The 21340-nt window shown below is 46.0% G+C and overlaps 1 long non-coding RNA gene across 1 annotated transcript; it reads left to right on the top strand.

The window, feature by feature from the left end:
- The first annotated feature begins 7103 nt into the window (after window positions 1-7103).
- On the top strand, window positions 7104-19790 carry LOC142826511 (uncharacterized). Its single transcript, XR_012900690.1, has 3 exons — window positions 7104-8385; window positions 18472-18582; window positions 19176-19790. It is a non-coding gene; the product is annotated as an uncharacterized LOC142826511 (long non-coding RNA).
- The last annotated feature ends 1550 nt before the right edge of the window (window positions 19791-21340 follow it).

Genomic DNA, 21340 nt, shown 5'->3' with positions numbered 1-21340 from the left:
CTTAACAAAGGATGTGTATTTGTCAGTGAGCTCCAGATTAGTTTTTCTAGATTTGTCTCTTGGAAAGAACAGAATTAGTGTCCTTTTCTTCAGGATGGAAGTTCTCCTGTTTCCAGAAGATGCCACCTTGGTTTAACCATAGATATTTTACACCAATCAATAATATATCAGAACAATTGTTAATTTTCAAATTTTCCAAGAAGATAAATTGCTGGACTGAAAACTTTTTGAGCATGTATGTGTCTAACTGGAAAAAAGGTGTGAGAAGATCAGGCTGTGTTTAAATAACCTTGAACAAATCATGGCCTCTTCCCTAACATTGGATGTATTCCTATGCCTTTTAGCTCATTTGGCTGCTTTAAGTCTACCCTACACTTTTCCCTAGAATAGGTTTGGAGCTGCTCAATTGATGTTGAAAATGTGCCTAGTAAAAAGGTGGCAATTGGTTAATACACCCTGATCTAAACTCGACCCATTTTTTTCAAGCCTTCTGTGGGTATTCCATTGTTTTAAAGAAAACTGGATCAATAATATCATTCTTCCCAAATAATTTGGTTGCCTCTGAGTTAGCTAACCTCTCCCACTGCTTAGCCTTCTGAACAATGTTACTTCAGGACAATCATCTGTCTTTGCAGCGGTCGTAATTCTCTACAGGGAAAAGAGGAAAGTTACACCCATGTAAAAGATTCTGCAGTTTTTTTCTTCTGAAGACCACAGCAAATATTTACATAAGTTGAAACGAAAGAGAAAGTTGATCCCTTGCCTTGCTAAGGGGCAGACCAATGTGAGAGGCTGGAGATACCAAAAGGAGTTTGCTATCTTCATATGAAATTGGCATTCATCCCCTGTATGTAAAAATAACTTTTTAAACAAAATATATTAAAACAATGTTACATTTACATTATAACCAATAAAACTTCCCTGGAGACCCTGCATTCATTTCCTAAGTGGGCATTTCCTAAGTTGCAAGATGTGGGTCTGGCCTTGCAAATCTTAAACAGACACACAATCCCATCAGTCAGGCTACGTCTATACTACGAGTTTTCCTCTGGAAAAAATATGCAAATGAGGGACTTTTGCATGAGTCATTATCTCATTTGTATATTTCCTGTCGATCTGTTTTTGTGCTGGGTTTTTGTGCAAAAACAAGCAGTGTGGACATTTCCTTGTTGCGCAAAAACCCCTTTCTGCGCAAGATCCTTATCCCTTTCTGGGAGAGGCATAAGGATCATGTGCAAGAAGGGGGTTTTGCACTAAAAGGAAATTTCCACACTGCTTGTTTTTGCGCAAAAACCCCTTGCGCAAAAATGGCTAGAATAGATTACGCAAACAAAGTGTGACAAAATGCTAATCAGTGCTTCATTTGCATACTCTCTGCCAGCAAAGCCAGCAGTTTAGACATAGCCCTAGAGTCCTTACAATGCCTTGCCAGTCAAGTTTGATTTGTCCTTACAAAGATTTTTAGAAATCTTTCTTTAAATCAAGAAAACACAGGATGATGTTGCCAATTTGATCTCCCCATGTTTCTGACTGTGACGGGGGCGACCCCGCCCCGCACTCAAAACCAGGGAAACCACCTGGTGCTGGGGGCGGAGAGAGCCCCACCCACACAGCTCTACTGGGCATGCTCCGAGGGAACCCGAGGTATAAAAGGCTGCTGGCCTGCTCAGAAGGGGCAGACTGTGGCCTGAGCTGGAGTTAGCACCCAACTGCTAGAGAGGGAGTTGCCAGGACTGCTGAATGCACCGCTGCCAGGCCCAAGCTGGGCTTGCCCCCAACGACAGAGCCGCTGGCCGATCCCCTGTGACCCAGGCACTGGACTGGACATGACACTGCCAACCCCGACGCTGACTGGGAAAGTGTCGCTACAGCCACCCGACCAACGCCAACAGGTGGGACCGCTATGGGCCGGGGGAAGGGGGTAGGAAGCGACCCAGGGCAGGGAGCTGGAAAAGCCCCTGAGGGCTTGGGGTGTTGTGGGGAGGAGCCTCTGCCGAGCCAGTGGTGGGAGCCACCTGCCACTGATAAGGCCCTGGGTCGAGGCCTGGTGGAGAGGGAGGGCCTGGGCCCCCCACCCCTCCTGCCCTGAACCCTGGCGAGTGGGGAGCCAGGCTAGAGGACTAGGCTGCAGAGCCAGCGTACTGAGGACTAGGCCAGGAGGCCGCATTCCCCCTACTACAGGGGCAGGACATTTGGAGATGAGGCCAGTGGGCTGTATTTCCCCTAAAAGAGGGGCATTGCACTTTGGGGCTAGGCCCAAGTGGGCTGAACTATGCCCTGGATGAGGGCAGCAACCCCAGTCAAGGGGGAGGCCCTCTGACACTGACTCATAGACTTTAAGGTCAGAAGGGACCATTATGATAATCTAGTCTGACCCCCTGCACAGTGTAGGCCACAGAACCTCACCCACCCCTCCTAGAATAATCCTATCACCTATATCTCAGATATTGAAGCCTTCAAATACTTTGGAGACCCCAAGATGCAGAGAATCCTCCAGCTGTGATCTGTACCCCATGCTACAGAGGAAGGCGAAAAACCTCCAGGGCCTCTGCCATGTTTGGGGTCGGGAAGGAATTTTCCTCCAGGGCTAGATTGGCAATCAGCTAAACCCTGAGCATGTGGGCAAGACTCACCAGCCAGATACCCAGAAAGTTCTCTATAGTAACTCCTAATCATCCCCTCCATTGACCTATTTCCCACTAATAATGAATGGTCAATTAGTTACCAAGATCATGTTATCTCATCAAACCATCCCCTTCATAAACCCATCTAGTTTAATCTTGAAACCAGATAGATCTTTTGCCCCCACTACTTCCCTTAGAAGGCCGTTCCAGAACCTCACTCCTCTAATGGTTAGAAACCTTCATCTAATCTCAAGTCTAAACTTCCTACTAGCCAGCTTATATCCATTTGTTCTTGTGTTCACATTGGTATTAAGCTTAAATAATTCCTCTCCCTCCCTAGTATTTATCCTTCTAATATATTTAAAGAGTGCAATCATGTACCCCCTCAGCCTTCTTTTGGTTAAGGTAAACAAGCCAAGCTCCTTGAGTCTCCTTTCATAAGACAGGTTTTCCATTCCTCGGATCATCCTAGTGGCCCTTCTTTGTACCTGTTCCAGTTTGAATTCATCCTTCTTAAACATGGGACTCTTTTAGTTCTTTGAATGGCAGGTGATTGCACTGTGATTAGCACTGAAGTTTGGGGCTTGGTGGAGGGAATCTTATAGAGTGCCCCACTGAAAATACTGCACAACTCAATATTCTGCCAAGCCACGTGCAGAATCTTGTCTTTCTTTATGTTTTCGGTAGGGCTGTAGCAGACTGGGGTGAATGCGTGTGTGTACTATGTTAAAGTTTCTGAATTCCATGTTATCTGGTGAACTCCATTATGTTTCAGGGGCTGTACTTTGTAGTATAACCTTCACTTTGGGGTGTGAACTTTATTAGTGCTATGTTGAAAAGATGTCAGTGTTTATCCCCTGCAGCTAATGAAGTTTCCAGTCATTGGACCTTTCATGCCACTGATCTTCAACTTGAGCAGCCAAGAGAGTCAGAGTGCCCTTGCACAGTGGCCTTCTTGCTTAGAAACCTCATTGACTGGCATTCAGGCATCATGCAGAAAGACACTTTTATAATAGCAAGTGGTGAAGTGACCAGTATAGCTGAATAATGGGAGTCATTGGCACAAACCTGCATTCAGCCTTTAATCCTGAGCAGGAAGGATGTTCAGCTACAGCCCAGGTGACTAACAAACCTAGTTCAGGCCAACACTCCTCACCCTAATAAGGGAAAGGGCTAGAAAACACTCCCAACTTTAATCTGTCCAGTTCACTGTGACTGGTGGGTCATTCTGAAAGAAAAGCAAGAGCCATCACTGTGGCAGCATAGAACATATGATCCTAACGGACAAGACAACTGCCTCCCCCTCCCCCGCAAGATCTAAAAGATGCACACCATTAATTAATTGCAAGGAACTGTGCTAGACACAGCATTGATAGAGCTGCCCTCAGTAGAACCAGACATGCAGACAAAGGCTCTGGAAAGGTACACCTACTTTTTGGGGAAAGAAACCATCAGAGGAAGTCAGAATCCATGGCATTGGTTTTGCCATTAAAAAACAGGTTGCTAAAATCACTGAAGGACTTACCTGTACGAAAAAATGAATACCCAGTGACCAGTGCTCCATTTTTTTTGCATCCCTGTGCAGAATAAATTGTATGATGTCCACTGAGGCATGTGTGGATGTGTACCACTAGGAGAAACACATGCTGCTGGCTGTGGCTGCTCTGATAATCATCTGGGTGGCATTTAGTCACTCCTGGGTGGCTGCCAAAGTGCTCACCTCACAGAGAACACTGCTAATGACTGTATGACTTCCCATTACACTCACACTTTGCCCCTTTTTCTCAAGGCTTATGAATTAGACACCAACCACAAACGGTGCAGAGGAACTATTGTGTTGTGATTTGGATGGGGCCTTATCTATAGCTATGGGTTACTTTAGCCAGTTATCCACCCCGTGGTGAGGATTTACATCTTTGTTAATCTGGGAGAGCTCAGCCTCCCAGGATTGAATACAGTAGAGAAGTCATTAATAGAAGGGGAACCCATAGGGAAGCCATTAACAAAATGGTGCACAACAGAGGCTTCATGGCGCTCTTTCTATGATAATTACTTTTATTAGCCAGCAGACCCTTAACACACACACACACACACACACACACACACAGTACATCTACACTAGCTCGTTAGTTCGAGCTCAGTAGGGTAATCAGGGCAAGCGGAGTTGCAAATGAAGCCCGGGATTTAAATATCCCGGGCTTCATTTGCATGTTTCCGGGCGCCACCATTTTTAAATCCCCCTTAGTCCGAACTCCGTGCCTGCGGCTACACGCGGCATGGAGTAGGTAGTTCGAATTAAAGATCCTAATTCGAACTACCATTACTGCTCAAACTAACAAGCTAGTGTAGACGTACTCACACAGAGCAATGGAGTTAAGGGAGAAGAGACCAATAAGGAATGCATGGTATTTGAATTATTCACACCTTGCCCTGTGGAAAAACCTGAATTATTAGTCATCATCCTCACCATTTCTACCACAACCAATGGCCATCTCTCCCCACCCTCCTCAAAGGTATGTAGATTTGGATACAGCTTTTATAATGTGTTACACTGACACCCAGTGGAGTTTGTACATATTTATGAAAGTTTTAATCGCTTTTCTTTATTAGAACTTCTGCACCCCACTACTTTAGCAGTGCTCTGTTTTTCATAGGCTAATTTGTCAGTTCCCATTATAGTAGTTCCCATTATACTCATTAACACTTACATCATCTTATCACCATAGTAACAGGAAGTCTCTGACATTTCACCGCGTCTACAAACTGTCATCTTGTGGTGTCTACTGATACCTTGTAGACATTATAATCCAAACTAAGCTGTTTTTTTTAAAACAGCATCCCACTAGCATAGATACAAGTTTAGCAAATTTATTATTAACTCACTTATACTAAGATAGCTTTATAATATAGCTAATCTTAATTCCAAAGTCCTAATTTGGCTAAAATAAATATTTTACAAGCCTGAAGGCCTTGGGTTACAAAACTAGGGATGTAAGGGAGTAGTTGACTACTCATATTTCCCCCCATCCCCTTGCTGCTTGTATGTCAGAGGCAGCAAGGTGGGGGAGAAGCAGAAGCCAGTGCTGTGGAGAGCTGACTTAAAAGCTGGTCCCCCCGGCACTGTCTCCACATTGCCACCTGTTGCCCCTCGCACTGCTGCCTCTATCAGAGGCAGCAGTGCAGGGGGGTGGCAGAGGAGGCTGCTCCAGCAGCAGCCCCTGTACATGGGGGTTCCCAATTCCCTGCTGGGCCCCCCTGAGGACAGAGGTTGCTGCCGGCTGGGCAGGCAGGCTGGCTCCGTTCCAGCTCATGCTGGGACCAAAGCCCACTCTGGGTCTGCAATTTAAAAGGCAGTAGGAGCCAGGCAGAGCTGCAGCGGGGTCTGGTCCCGGGAGCTGGCTGCCTTCCCCTATTGACTAATTGAGTAGTTGATAAAAATTTACTACTCAATTAGTAAAATAACCTCATTTTAACATCCCTAGTTACAACAGAAATTAATACTCCTATTTCATTTCTATCTTAAATATACCTAATCTCTTTATCCTTGTCTACATCACCCAATGAAGACAAGTTCACACTTCTGGGAGACTTTGAGTATGTTTACAGTTAAAAATACTACAGTGCTGCTGTAGCACATCCATGTAGACCAGTGCTCCCCAACCTTTCAGGGCTGCCGGGCATCCAGAGCAGGGCCACTCATGTGCCGGGCACCCGGGGCAGGGCTGCGCATGCGCCCAGGGGTGGGGCTGTGCACGCGTCCGGGGGCGGGGCCACCCATACGCTGTGTGCCCGGTGCCACGGGGTGGAGCTGCCCGTACGCCATGAGCCCAGGACCAGCACCGCTCCTGTGCTGTGCACCCAGGGGCGGGGCCACCCATATGCCGTGCGCCCGGAGCTGGAACAGCCCATGCGCTGCATGCCCGGGGCTGGCAGTGCTCCTGTGCTGCGTGCCCAGGGGCCGGCACCGGCACCACCCATACGCCATGCGCCCAGGGCTGGCACAGCCCTTGCGCCGTACACCCAGGGGCGGGGCCTTCCATACGCTGTGTGCCCAGGGGCCGGCACCGCCCATGCACCACACGCCCAGGGGCAGGGCCGGCCCCGATCACTCGGTGGGCGCACAGAAATGGCCCGGCCATTAGTGTCTACACCAGTGATCCCTATCTATGCCAATGGGAGGGCTTTTCCCATCAGCATAGGTAATCCACTTCTCTGAGAAGCAGTAGCTAGGCTGACAGAAGAATTTTTCCATTGACCTAGTGCTGTGTACACCGGGGATTAGGTCAGTATAACTACTTCTCTCAGGGATATAGATTTTTTTTTTTTTACAGCTCTGAGACATATAGTTATACCAATGTAAGATCATAGTGTAGATCAGGCGTCAAATGCCAGAATTGGAAAAGACAATGAGGATTGGAGTGGTGTAAGAAAGAGCAATGGAGTCAGAAAAGTGAAAAGCAACGGTCTTCTATTCTGCGAATGTGAGCTCATTATTACCAACACACTCTTCAGGCAAGCCAACAAATACAAAACTTTATGGATGAACCCAACATTGTAGCTTTCGCCCTTGATTCTCTATGTCATTATACAACAGAGACATTAAAGCCAGTAAGATCACTAGAGTATTGTGAGGAGCAAGCTGTTGGACTGACTACAGGCTGATCAGAGCCATTTTCAGTTTACATGCTGATGCCCATAAGCAAAATAATGCTGGCCAGTTTAAACCAAAGCTGAATATAGCAAAATTGAGACATCCATTTCATAAAGAGAAACCAAGGGGAAACTTAAAGAAAAGTCTCGATAGCATTACATCCTCACCCAACAATCCACATGAAAAACAGAATGTATTCTATGCAGCCAGTTTTCTGAATAAGTATGGACAACATGCCAAAGTTAGGGTGTTGTAAGTCACTCCATATTGATCTATTTGGACATGTGCCTACACTCACATTTGTTTCCTACCAAAGTATGCACCCCTTTATGGCCAGCTGGTAAAAGCACCTCTCCAGGTGGTGTTGAACTATGCTGACCTACTGAAATTAACACAGTGCGAGTAGACATTGCATGCTCTGTCAGCACTTCCGCAGCTGTCCCTAGGTGCCCCCATTCCCTGCAACTGTGATTCCTCTGGCCACAATTGCGAACTCCATTGCCCAGGTATTCCAGGCACTGGAACCTATCTCCTTTGCCAGCATATTTTTGAAATGCCTTTTCCTGACTGCACACCGAGCAAGATTCCCTGGTTGCATGTGACTGCCCAACAGACTGTGCTAGCCTAGCCCCAGGCTCTAGACATGCTCCTGTCTGGAGTCGATAAGTGGTATAGAATCTCCTGTGCCTGTGGGGAGGAGAGACTGCAAGCACAATTGCAAACAAGCCACAGAAATAGGGACATCTATTAAAAGATTGCCTGCGGGATGCAGGCAAATGAGTACAATGGATCATCAGCAGCGGCATGTCAAAGCAAAGGAACTGCAGCAGGCGTACCATACCAGGGAGTCCAACAATTGATCTGGTGCAACAATTGATCTGGTGCTGAACCACAGCCCTGACACTTCTACTCAGAGCTGCAGGCCGATTTAGGCTGAGAGCCCACAAGCACTCCACAGGGCACCATGAAGCACAAGACAGACGAGAAAGGGGAACGAAGTAGGAGGGTCGCATTATGCCATGAGCCTGGATCTGTTCAAGATGCCACCACAGTCTAGCCAGTCCTGCCAGCTGAGTACAGATGAGCCTGAAGAAAGGGAAGGAACCTCAGGTAAGTGTGCGCATGTATTTTCCCTTACTACATTTAAATATAAAGATGGCACCTGGCCCATCCCCAAGTTAACAAGACAGAGGTGTTGTCTTCTCATTATTTTGTTTGCATGAGACAAGGACAAACAGGTACAATTGGCACTTGCTTTTCATTCCCTTTTTAGGTTAGATTGGGGTCAAGAGGCACTCAAAAAGCAATTTATTTGTAGACACAACCCTTGTACTTTCTGAGATATCTTAGTGAAACTTACCTGGAGGTGCTCTGCAATCCTCTCCCAATGGTGTCTATCGATGGTAGCCTGGTTTCTTCTTCCATGATGGGAAGATTTCCCATTCCACACTGACTTCAGCGGGCACCATAGCAATAAACAAGCCCAGGAGGCTTTTGGATGCCAGTAGCTGTGTTCTCTGTATCTTTATAACCCTCAGAGGGTCAGATTGTGAACCCCACTGCTGCAAAGCCATCCACACTGTCCTGAATATTGCCAAAAGTCACGGTCCTGGATACTAGGAGATGATTAATAACCCTGCACATTTGGATGACACTAGCCATCACTGTGGCTTTTCCAACTCCGAAACGATTGCCTACTGACCAGCAGAAATCCAGCTCTGCAAGTTTCCAGAGTCTGATTTTTTTCCATGTTCTGATGTCCCTGGGCAGTAGAGCTGGTTAAAAGACAGGAAACAAAGGGGAGGAATAAATGGTAAATTTTCAGAATGGAGAGGGATAACTAGTGGTGTCCCCCAAGGGTCAGTCCTGGGAACAATCCTGTTCAACTTATTCATAAATGATCTGGAGGAAGGGGTAAGCAGTGTGGTGGTAAAGTTTGTGGATGATACCAAACTGTTTAGGATAGTCAAGACAGAAGCAGACTGTGAGGGACTCTAAAAAGATCTCACCAAACTGAGTGATTGGGCAACAAAATGGCAAATGAAATTTAATATGGATAAGTGTAAAGTAATGCGCATTGGGAAAAATAACGCCAACTATACGTACAGTATGATGGGGGCTAATTTGGCTATGGCAATTCAGGAAAGATCTTGGAGTTATCGTGATAATTCTCTGAAAACTTCCACACAGTGTGCAGCGGCGGTCAAAAAGGCAAATAGGATGCTAGGAATTATTAAGAAAGGGATAGAAAATAAGACCCAGAATATCTTACTGCCCCTGTATAAAACTATGGTATGCCCACATCTTGAATACTGTGTACAGATGTGGCCTCCTCACCTCAAAAAATATTTTGGCCTTGGAGAGGGTTCAGAAAAGGGCAGCTAAAATGATTAGGGGTTTGGAACAGGTCCCATATAAAGAGAGGTTAAAGCGACTGGGACTTTTCAGTTTAGAAAAGAGGAGACTGAGGGGGGGATATGATAGAGGTTTATAAAATCATAAGTGGTGTGGAGAGGGCAAATAAAAGTTATTTATTAGTTCCCATAATAGAAGAACTAGAGGACACCAAATGAAGTTAATGGGTAGCAGGTTTAAAACTAATAAAAGAAAGTTCTTCACACAGCGTGTAGTCAACCTGTGGAACTCCTTGCCAGAGGAGGCTGTGAAGGCTAGGACTATAAGGGTATGTCTACAGTGCCACCCTAGTTCGAACTAGGGTGGCTAATGTAGGCATTCGAAGTTGCAAATGAAGCCTGGGATTTAAATATCCAGGGCTTCATTTGCATCTTGCCGGGTGCCGCCATTTTAAAATCCCCCTTAGTGCGGACTCCGTGCCCACGGCTTTACACGGCACATAGTAGGTAGTTCGAATTAGGCTCTCTCTCTCGAGGTGTACCGGTAGTTCGAATTAGCCTATTTCGAACTACCTACTCCGTGCCGCGTGTAGCCACGGGCACAGAGTCCGCACTAAGGGGGATTTAAAAATGGCGGCGCCTAGCAAGATGCAAATGAAGCCCAGGATATTTAAATCCTGGGCTTCATTTGCAACTTCGAATGTCTGCATTAGCCACCCTAGTTTGAACTAGGGTGGCAGTGTAGACATACCCTAACAGAGTTTAAAGAGAAACTAGATAATTTCATGGAGGTTAGGTCCTGTAGCCAGACAGAAACCACCCCCCCCCCCTCCTCCCTCTGAAATACTTGGGAGGGAGAATCTGTGGGAACAAAACTCTGTCTTCAAGGCTCCAGGGTCTCCAGAGGTGCTGGAATAACTATGGCCCTGGGTGCCAGATGAAAGTAGATAACAGTGGCAGTTGGGCCAGCAGACGATTGGGGACTTGGGCTGCCCTTGACTGGTACCAGTAATTGATAGGCCTACACACCGTCCCCAAAGAGGAATCCGCTGCCCCATCAGGAAAAAATGTCCAGCCCTAATGATCTAGTTACCTCCACCTCACAGGTGCAAATTAAGCTTTGGCAACTCCCTGTGGGAATGGGCGTCACAAAGACGTTCCAACTTAATTGGCATTTTAGGGACGCCTTCGTCTCGTACCGACTGCTTCCCATTGAGATTGAGAAACACTGGCTTTGCCAGAGTAAGGATCACAGAGGTGAGAATATACCTGCTAGGTGTTTGTTTTGCACGCGTTCAATAAAGAGCTCAGAGAACCAAATGGTGTCATGGTACCTTTTAAGTAACTTTTATTGTATTATTATCTTTGTCTTTGTTAAATGTTACTGCTGTGTTACAGATAACAGCTAAGCTTGTTTTGTAACAAAGTAGTAACTGTTTAAGTTTTAACCTGTCTCCTCTTGTTGCTGTAACGGAATCGAACACAAACAAAAGAACCATAGCCGGTTTAGCTATCTTGCCGCAGTCGGGGGTAAGCGCAGTAAGAACTGAGTGCTGAGTCGTGCCGCCTCCATGGGGCAGACTCTTGGGGCATCCCTCAGCCATAAAGGTCACCCACTGTGAAGGGACTCTGTCCTAGCAGTTAAAGACTCAGGTGTGATAGGGCTCACAGACCACTCATTACCCCGGCCACCGGCTAACAGGTCCATAAAAGGCTATTAGCCAGGGGATAGAAATGGTGTCCCTGGCCTCTGTTTGTCAGAGGCTGGAGAAGGATGGCAGGAGACAAATCGCTTGATCATTGTCTTCGGTCCACCCCCTCTGTGGCACCTGGTGCTGGCCACTGTCGGCAGACAGGCTACTGGGCTAGATCGACCTTTGGTCTGACCCAGTACGGCCTTACTTATGACCCAAGCAATGCCGGGTTCATCTCCTAGTTCCTAAATAAAAGAGAGAAAATTAAATAAAGATTACAACCACTCAGCTCTAATAGTAACCTATTCTGACATGTTGTGGCAAATCATTTAAGGGAAACCGATTAGGCTTAAAATGTTAATGTAAATTCTTACTTCATTACTAATTCTGTGGAGAGAGAGAGACGCACACACAGGACTCCTGGGCTCTATCTCAGCTCTGAGAGGATAGTAGAGTTTAGTGGGTTACATCAGGGAACAGAAACATTTGAGTTCTATATAAGAATATCAGACGGCCATACTGGGTCAGACCAATGGTCCATCTAGCCTAGTATCATGTCCTTCAACAGTGGCTGATGCCAGGTGCATCAGAAGGAATGAACAGAAGAGGTAATTATCAAATGATTCATCCCCTGTTGCCCATTCCTAGTTTCTGGCAAACAGACTAGGAACGCCATCTCTGCCTATCCAGGCTAGTAGTCATCGATGGACCTATCCTCAAATTTATTTTGTTCTTGTTGAAATCTTGTTACAGTGGGCCTCTCTACCATCTCCTGGCAAAGAGTTCCACAGGCTGACTGAAGAAATAATTTCTTTTGTTTGTTTTAAATCTGCTGCCTGTACATATAACTGGGTGACTTCCTAGTTTATCTTAGGGTATGTCTACACTACAAAGTTAATTGGAACTAACAGACGTTAGTGCGAATTAACTTTGATAGGTGCTACACTAGCAAACCGCTAGTTCGAACTTAATTCGAACTAGCGGAACGCTTAATTCGAACTAGGTAAACCTCATTCCACGAGGACTAACGCCTAGTTCGAATTAAGTAGTTCGAATTAAGGACTGTGTAGCCACTTAATTTGAACTAGTGGGAGGCTAGCCCTCCCCAGCTTTCCCTGGTGGCCACTCTGGGCACCACCAGGGAAACTCTTCTGCCCCCCTCCCGGCCCCGGAGCCCTTAAATGGGCACGGACTGGCTACGGTGCCCGTGCCAGGTGCAAGCCTGCCTGCACCCAGCCAGCAGACCCTGCACCTGGCACGGCACAAACCAGCCACCCAGCCCTCCGCCTCTTCCCGGGACCAGGCTGGCGGCTCCCGGGAGCCTGCCCGGGTCCGCAAGAGGCAGGTGCCCGCCTGGTCTAGTGTGGAGATCGTGGACCTCATCCACGACCTCCCCACTAGGCACAGGACAGTGGCCGTCTAGGACACGATAGCTGCCAGCCTGGCCACCCAGGAGCAGGTGTGCATGAAAATCAAAGTGGTCCAGTGAGACCCCCGACCCTGAGCCCTGAGTTTAGAATGGCCATACTGGGTCAGACCAAAGGTCCATCTAGCCCAGTAGCCTGTCTGCTGACAGCGGCCAACACTAGGTACCCTGGAGGGGATGGACCGAAGACAATGACTAAGCCATTTGTCTCGTGCCATCCATCTCTAGCCTTCCACAAACCTTGGGCAGGGACACCACTCCTACCCCCTGGCTAATAGCACTCCATGGACCCAACCTCCATTACTTTATCTCACTTCTCTTTAAACTCTCTTCTAGTTCTAGCCTTCACAGCCTCCTGCAGCAAGGAGTTCCACAGGTTGACTATTTGCTTTGTGAAGAAGAACTTTCTGTTATTAGTTTGAAGCCTGCTACCCATTCATTTCATTTGGTGTCCTCTAGTCCTTCTATTATGGGAACTAATGAAGAACTGTTCTTTATGCACCTGCTCCACACCACTCATGCTTTTATAGACCTCTATCATATCCCCCCTCAGTCTCCTCTTTTCTAAGCTGAGAAGTCCCAGTCTCTTTAGCCTCTCTTCATATGGGACCTGTTCCAAACCCCTGATCATTTTAGTTACCCTCCCCTCTCTCACCCTCTCTCTTCCCCTCTCCCACCTCCTTTTCCCAGTCTCCCCGAGTTTTGTTCAATAAAGAGAGTTTCTATTTCTGAACACACGTGTCCTTTATTTTGTACATCAGGAAGGGGGGCTAGGGAGGGGAAGTGGAAGGAGGTGAGGGAGGACTGGGATACGCGCCCCCAATGGGGAGGACTGGGGTGGCTCTGCGGGCTCCTCGGAATGGAAGCTCCCCTGCAGCCCCCCGATTGATTTCCCTCCCCGGATGGCAGCCTGCGGCAAGTGCAGCCGGGCTGATGGCCGAGTGCTGTGATGTGCCAAGTGTGGGCACTCAGGGCACTCCAAGCCAGGACTGCTTTGCTGTCCCTCATCGAGTTAGACAACCCGTGAGAACTGTCTGGGTGGGGTGGGGGTCAGGTCCCTTTAAGCACAGCCCTTGGCTAGCCTGAGACAGCAGCTCCACGCTCTAAGTCCTAATCTGATGCCCTGCCGGCACTGCTTCCGGCCATCCTTAACCCTGGTTTAGGCCCACTCAATGTGGACATGCTAGTTCGAATTAGCAAAACGCTAATTCGAACTAGATTTTAGGTTTAGATGCACTAGTTCGAATTAGCTTAGTTCAAATTAACTAATTCGAATTAAGTTAGTTCAAATTAGTGCTGTAGTGTAGACATACCCTTAGAGAAGGAGAAAATAAAATTTCCTTATTCAATTTTTCCATACCATTTATGATTTTGCAGACCTTTAACATGTCCCCTCATTCATTAGTTATTTCTTTTCCAAGATGAAAAGTCCCAGTCTGTTTAACCTCTCCTCATATAGAAGCTGTTTCTTACATCAAATCATTTCTGTTGCCCTTCTCTGTACCTTTTCCAAATCCAATATATCTTTGATTTAGAAGAGGTGACCAGATTTGCAAGCAGTATTCAAGGATTTATATAGAGGCAATATGATATTTTCTCTTATTATCTATTCCTTTTCTAGTGATTCCCAGTTTTATGTTAGCTTTTTAATTTGCCACTGCACATCAAGCAGATGTTTTCAGGGAATTATCCAAAATGATTCCAAGATCTGTCTTGAGTAGTAACAATTAATTTAGACCCCATCATTTTGAATCTATAGTTGGGATTATATTTTTCTATGTATATTACATCAACACTGAATTCCATCTGTCCTTGTGTTGCCCGATTATCCAACTTTGTGAGGTCCCTTTGTAATTCTTTGCAGTCAGCTTTGCACTTAACTATTTTGAGTAATTTTGTATCATCTATAAATTTTGACACCTCAGGGTATGTCTACACTAGCTCGTTAGTTCGAGATAGGTAGGCAAATGTGGGCCACCAGAGTTGTAAATGAAGCCCGGGATTTAAATATCCCGGGCTTCATTTGCATGTTCCCGGGCACCGCAGTTAAACATTATTTTGAACTAACTCCTTAGTTAGAATTAACTGTTACTCCTCATGGAATTCCATTACTCGTAGAATGAGGAGTAACAGTTAATTCAAACTAAGGAGTTTCAAATTAATGTTTAACTGCTGCGTCTAGCCGCAGGCAGTTAGTTCAGAGTAAGGGGGATTTAAAAAATGGCGGCGCCCGGGAACATGCAAACGAAGCCCAGGATATTTATATCCCGGGCTTCATTTGCAACTCCGGTTGCCCTCATTTGCCTACCTAGCTCGAACTAACGAGCTAGTGTAGACATACCCTCACTGTTTACCCTTTTTAATGAATAAGTTGAACAGCAACCTCCCCTGGAGCACACCATTATTATTCCTTCTCTTCCCTCCATGCTCCCTCCCCTCCCCCCTTTTAAGTGGAGAACTTGGCAATGCTTTCATGATCATCTAAGGATCCTTCAATTTCTTCAATGACAAGCCCTTTGTTATCTTAATCACCCTGCCTCCCTTGGTGTATAAACAAACTCCCTGCCCCAAAGGCAAAGCTGGGAGCAGCAGAAGCTCTGTTGCAGTTAAGAGCTGCCCCTGGGACTAGGTAGGATGCTTTAAGCAGGCCTCAAGTATGAAATTCAAGGAGTCAAACTTCTGGGAGAGGGCTACAGATCCCCCCCCAATCCTCCTCCACTAGACCCTCTGAATAATAATCACTACCAATGTTAGGTCTTTTATTTTCCTCTTATCAATCAGGTGCTGTTGAGACATTCAGAACTTGATGCCCCTTCAGTCCCTACAGTGCTGTCCATCTCAAACGTCACCATCTATCGTCTTCTCTGAGAGTCAAATCTTCACCCTTCCACCCACCTTGCTTCCCTTCTCACTGCCTCCTTTATCCTTGTTCTGGTGGCTCATGAGGATGCCAGATAAAGGTAGGGAGATCCTGGCTGGGTGGGAAAGAATTATGTGAGGCTGGATAGGCAGGGAGAAGGTGGCCAGGACATGTAACTGTTGAGCAGGTTATGGTAGGAGATGTACACACACATAGAAAGAGCCAGTACCTGCCCTGAAGAGAGAGAATCATTTGGCTAAGCCCTGACCAAGGTAAAAGTAAATCATGTCCTCAAGGTACCATTAAGATTCCACTCCAAACATCTTATACTTAGCTAAAACTTTCCCAGGGATCATTTGATCGGTTTTCTGCCAAGGCAACAGTAGATAGCAATGGAGCAGTGTCCTTTTTACCTTCTACTTCTGTATTTTTGAATAGATTATTTCTGCTGTACTTCACAGCTTGCCCAGGGTTCTTGATCGGTACTGTCAGACAAATTGCCCATATTCAAAGTGTTGCATTCCTGCATATTTCAATTACACACACTTCTAAAGAAGATCTTTCTTCTTTTACTACAGCTTTCCTCCTGGACTAGCAATAAGCAATGCAGTACTGCATCCTAACGGTCACCACCACTGACTTAATGAAAGAAAAATTAATTTCACAACTGGGAGAAGCTAGCCTTTCTCTAGTGGTTGCTTTGCACTCAGCAGGCCAGTAACTAAACCCTTCAGAATATTTTTAGCAACTGATCTATGAGATCATTTTGCTATTTTCTCTTGCTTGTGACTCAATGTGTTTCCAAAAAAAGTGTCCTGAGTTGGAAAGAAATATCCATTGCAGGATTCCAGCCCAGTCATGACCAGAAGCCAAGCACCATATGACATACTCATTTTCTGAACCAAGTAATCCCATGCTATGCTATGGATAAAATCAGAGCATCAGCAATATCCTGTTGTGCTTCTGAGACAATTCCAGCAATAAGGTAGATGAAAACTAGAAGAATGCAATACTCCCATCTTTCCTGCCATCAAATCAATGTAACTATCACAGCTAGTTTATTGGGATGGGTTTATGGAGCACTAGCCTGTGCAGTGTATGGTGGGAATGCAAAGGGTTTGTGCCACTGTAATAGTCAAGAGACAGTGAGTATGATCCTTAAAACTCACAGGGCATTTTTGGTGGGGGGACCACAGTTAATGGAGCTCACTACAGCTTGAGATCATGCTGAGTCCAAGTATTTCCACGTGTAGAGCAGATGGCATGCTCACCTCTTTGGCATTTCTAATTGGCTATGACATAAGTTGCCCTGTCTAGGTCTCTTCTTGGAAGCTGGCTGCTGGGAGCTGACCTCTTTAATGTAGTGGCTGTAACTGTCAGAGAAGAAGGGAGCTCTCCCATTTAGTGGGGTAACAATATGTCTTAGTTCTGTAGAGTGCCCGGAAACTAAAATCACAGGCGAACAGGGAAAATTAACAAACCTAAAGAGCCCAGCATGTTTGTATTTATTTTGGGAGATTTAGACTTGTTAGTGAATATAGAACCATCATATAGTGAAATGTATAGTGACAGTCTGGTGGGAAAAACACTCCTAGGCCTGATGAGCACAGCTAGGAGGATATGAATACAGGAGATTCTCACAATACATGGAATTGCTATTCATGGTTCTGTGTATTTGTGGGTCTCCTCTCCTGACCTGGAGAGACCTGGAGGGGGCGGGCAGGAGATGGAGGGAATTTACCATAGCTCCCAGCTCCCACGGTGAGTTCCCTGCAGCTCCCAGCCCCCACGGTGAGTTCCCTGCTGCTCCTGGCAGCTCCAGTGAGTTCCCTGTGGCTCTCAGGCCCCACTGTGAGTTTGGGAGCGCTAGGGAGCTCACCACAGGAGCTGAGAGCGGTGACTCCCTGTATTTGTGACTCTGCGGTGGATGCAGGAACACATCCACCATGAATAGCGAGGGTTTCCTATATTCTAAAATGGTAAAATTGTTTGTGTGACCTTGAAAGTTGCTAACTGTCAGGGGGTCAGCCCTGGGCCTGGAGCAGAACCCCCTTGCTCAGGGAAAATACAGCCCATCAGCCTAGTCTCCAAGTTCAGTGCCCCTCCCTCAGGGGAAATACGGCCCACAGGCCTAGTCTAACGAGTTCTGTGGTCTCACTCTGAAAGGCGTCTCTGGCCTGGAGGCCGGCGCCTTGGTGAGTCTCCCTAGCTCTCAGGGAAGTGAGCATTGCAGGGCAGAGAGGTTGGGGGACCCGGGCCCTCCCGCTCCTCCCAGGGTTCCTCTGCCTGCTCAGCGGAGCGTCCCGTCGAAACGCGCTGAGCTCGCGGGTAAACAAACCCCCAACCTGGGCTACTTCCTGCCGCCCCTGGTGTCGAGGCTGTTGCAGAGGCAGCGGCGGCTGCTGCCGGGGCTACCACTCCGGGGGCTGCTGTGGCTGGGGCAGCTGTGGCTGTTCAGGAGCTCCAGCCTGAGCTCCGACTCTGCTTGCCGTCCACCCAGACTGAGCTGCTCCCCGGGCTTTTATATGGCTCCAGCAATTAGAGCATGCCCAGTTCGGGCAGAAGGGCGGGACTTCCTCTGCCCAGAGAGACTTAGCCCCCTCCCCTTTAGTGCGGGACCTATCTGTCCCGTCACACTAACCTAGAACAAATAGCACTGGGAAGGAATGAAAACATGAAACAGTTCAGTGACACTTGCGTGATGGTCCCCCAAGTACCCAGACTGAGAGTCACCTTTTTACCCCTGCCTCCACAGAGGAGTCATGCTTGTGCTTGGCTAGGAGCCAGCTCCTGACACCACCAGCCTGTTGGCCTCTCAAAAGCTGTCCTCTGGACAATACTAATCCTTACTTTGCCTTCCAGGGCAGAGCAGGTGCACCCGAGTCTCTTTGAAGCCTTCCCCTGTGTAATCCAGCCCCTGTCACTGGCTACAAGGGTACAAGGTACACCCTAACCTGTGTGAGCCAGCTCAGGGTGAGCATTTTGCTTAGTCTCATAGTATTTCGATGTATTTTTAGCAGAACAAAAATACAGGACCGTAACAAGGGCGAGGCGAATGAGGAACTTGCCTTGGGCACATAGCTGAGGGGGCACAGAAAAATAATATTGAAAACTACTTATTTTAAGACAGCGCCACTTCCCTGCCCAGCCCATTAGCATCAACTGTCCCACAGTTTACATGTCAGGCTGCACATTGCCACTCTGCGATCCAACAGTCACCAGCCCTGGTGGCCGCCCAGCATGTCAGCTGCTTCCGAGCAGTGCAGGAGGCCGGGTGTTAGGACTAAAAGTTTCATTCTTTTTATATTTCTTATTTTAGGTATAATAATATAGTAGTAATGTAGCAATAATATAGCAATATAAGACATATATTTATATTAACATACATTTCATATTTTACAAATCAAGTCCTTTCAGTTGAAGGTCTATTTTCTTTGTTCTGAAGTAGAAAAACAGTTCTGGGTATTTTAGCTGTGTTAATAAGATTAGAGGAATTCTGCGAATATTGAAGGCCAAGCCTTAATTGTTTAATTTTTAATTTATAATGCTTTTGCTTTGCCTTGCAGATCTGTAACCCCGAAGACTTGTGTATGTAAGGAGTGTGAATGTGAGATGAGATGCAAAATTATATGGCTTTAGAACCAGATGGTCAAAGGAGGGGGTTGAGCGAGTGCGGGCGAAGGCTAGAGGACGAGACAACCTGACTGCAGAGGAGTCATCTATAACCATCAATGCGTACCCCTACTCACAAGGAGATTGGATAATTGGCAGATTGATGAGCCTTGAAGCGGAGCAAGAACCCCGAAAGGACGATTAATTACAGGATGAACCTGTGAGAGATGTTTTGGGAACACTCGCATCAAAAGATAACATTCCGGTCATAAGCTGACAGAGTGGGATCCATGGACTTTAACAGAGAAGAAGGAATATATAAAGCAGGGTGCTTTGCTATGGAACTTTGGGTTCGTCTGCCACACTATCTGGAGAGGAGTATCGGATTGATCGACCGACAAGGCCCTGCTTCCCCCTGTGCTCAATCTAGCTGGCCACTAGATTGACATAGACTCGGAACTGGTAACTATATCATCTGGCAGAACTGTGTATGCATGATGTTTTGTGTGTATGTGTGTGTTTGAAAAGCATATGCAACTGTTGTATTCTCAATAAATGCGGCGTACTGCCTTTTCCCCATAAAAGATCTCGTGTGCTTTGTTTAAGCATAACATGGGCACTGGCTCAGCTGCGCCAGGCGCCGCCTTGAGGTGCTCTAGCACAGTTCCCAGGTGTGGGGCAGGGGAGAATGGGCTCAGATTGCCCTGAACAGGGCAGAAGTGCCAGGGATGAGGTGGGGGTGTCAGGCAGGGAGCCAGGACTCCTGGGTCTTGTCTCAACTCTGCCAGGGGAGTGACTCTAGGCCTTAGGAGTATGTGATTAGAGCTGGGGGTCTGGGAGCTACTATCCCTGGGTTCTATGATATGAGGTAGCAAATAATATTAATTTCAATGGAATTATTGATGAGTTTGCCTCATTAAAAGCATGCAGAGTACAATTATAAATAAATACCTAATAGTACCTGACATGGTGATATTTTATAATTATATGTATATATGTATTAATTGATTGTTATGAAGATTTCATAACTATAATAAATAAATGTTGTATATTATTATTATTTATTATTGTTGTTTATATATTTTCCCTTTTTCTATGAAATAACTACTATGAATATATATTCTTGCCTCAGGTGCAAAATTAGCTCATTACGGCACTGCAAAAATAAGTTTATTATCAAAGACTAAAGATACAGGAAGTGGGTTGTACTCATGATACCATCTACATGTTTTGTTAGTCTTTAAGGTGCTGCTAGACTACTCATTTTTTTTAAAGTTTTTCCAGGAAATAGTGAGTAAGGATTAATAGAAACCAAAGGTTACACATAAAACAAAAATCAGACCATTCTTTCTAGAGCTTGAACTTAACAAACAAGTTGTTCTCTTGTTGCAAGAAGCTTACCTTACCTAAAGTTTTCTGCAGCGTCATCAACCATTTACTTGCAAGATCCAGGATAATTGGGGCATTGGTTTTGCCTTACGGATATAACCCACAAGCTCATTGTCTTTGCAAAGTCATGACAACCACTGTTGTTTCTGTGTACTGTTTCCCTGCTGACTGCACATCTCATTGATAACTTCTTACTTCAGATGTCAATGGGCATTCACTGTGTTAGCTTGCAATACTGAATCTACAAAGAGCCTCCTGTCTAGATGGAAACTTGTTTTTCAATCTACTCAGATACAGGCTTTAAAATGCATTTTTGGTATATATACATAACTCCTTACACAGCTCTCTCTGCACATATATGCCACAGGGCTATTAATGACTAGACTGACCTTTGGCTTTCATTTAATACCTCACATGATAGTCTTTAGTTAACCACAGTGTACATACCAAGACTCAGGACTTTCCTTTTAACCCCCTTGCCAATTGGCATTAAGGGACTCTTATATCACAATTCTGTCTGACTTTTTAGACTTGTATGAATAAATACAAGTATAAATAACTCATTCAATGATGTGAAAAGCTTCTCACACTCTAATTACTTTGCTTTGGCTATGAGCCCCTGGTGCTAAATCACAATCTATATACTTTGTTTGCATGGGGACATTTACTTTATATTTGTACAGAACAATAGGATCCTAGCTGATACCCCTGGATACTCTTGTAATATAAA

Source organism: Pelodiscus sinensis, chromosome 1, assembly GCF_049634645.1.
Source record: "Pelodiscus sinensis isolate JC-2024 chromosome 1, ASM4963464v1, whole genome shotgun sequence".
Lineage (NCBI taxonomy): Eukaryota > Metazoa > Chordata > Testudines > Trionychidae > Pelodiscus > Pelodiscus sinensis.
The sequence above is the reverse complement of the archived record's forward strand: the minus strand, read 5'-3'. Positions and strand labels throughout refer to the sequence as shown.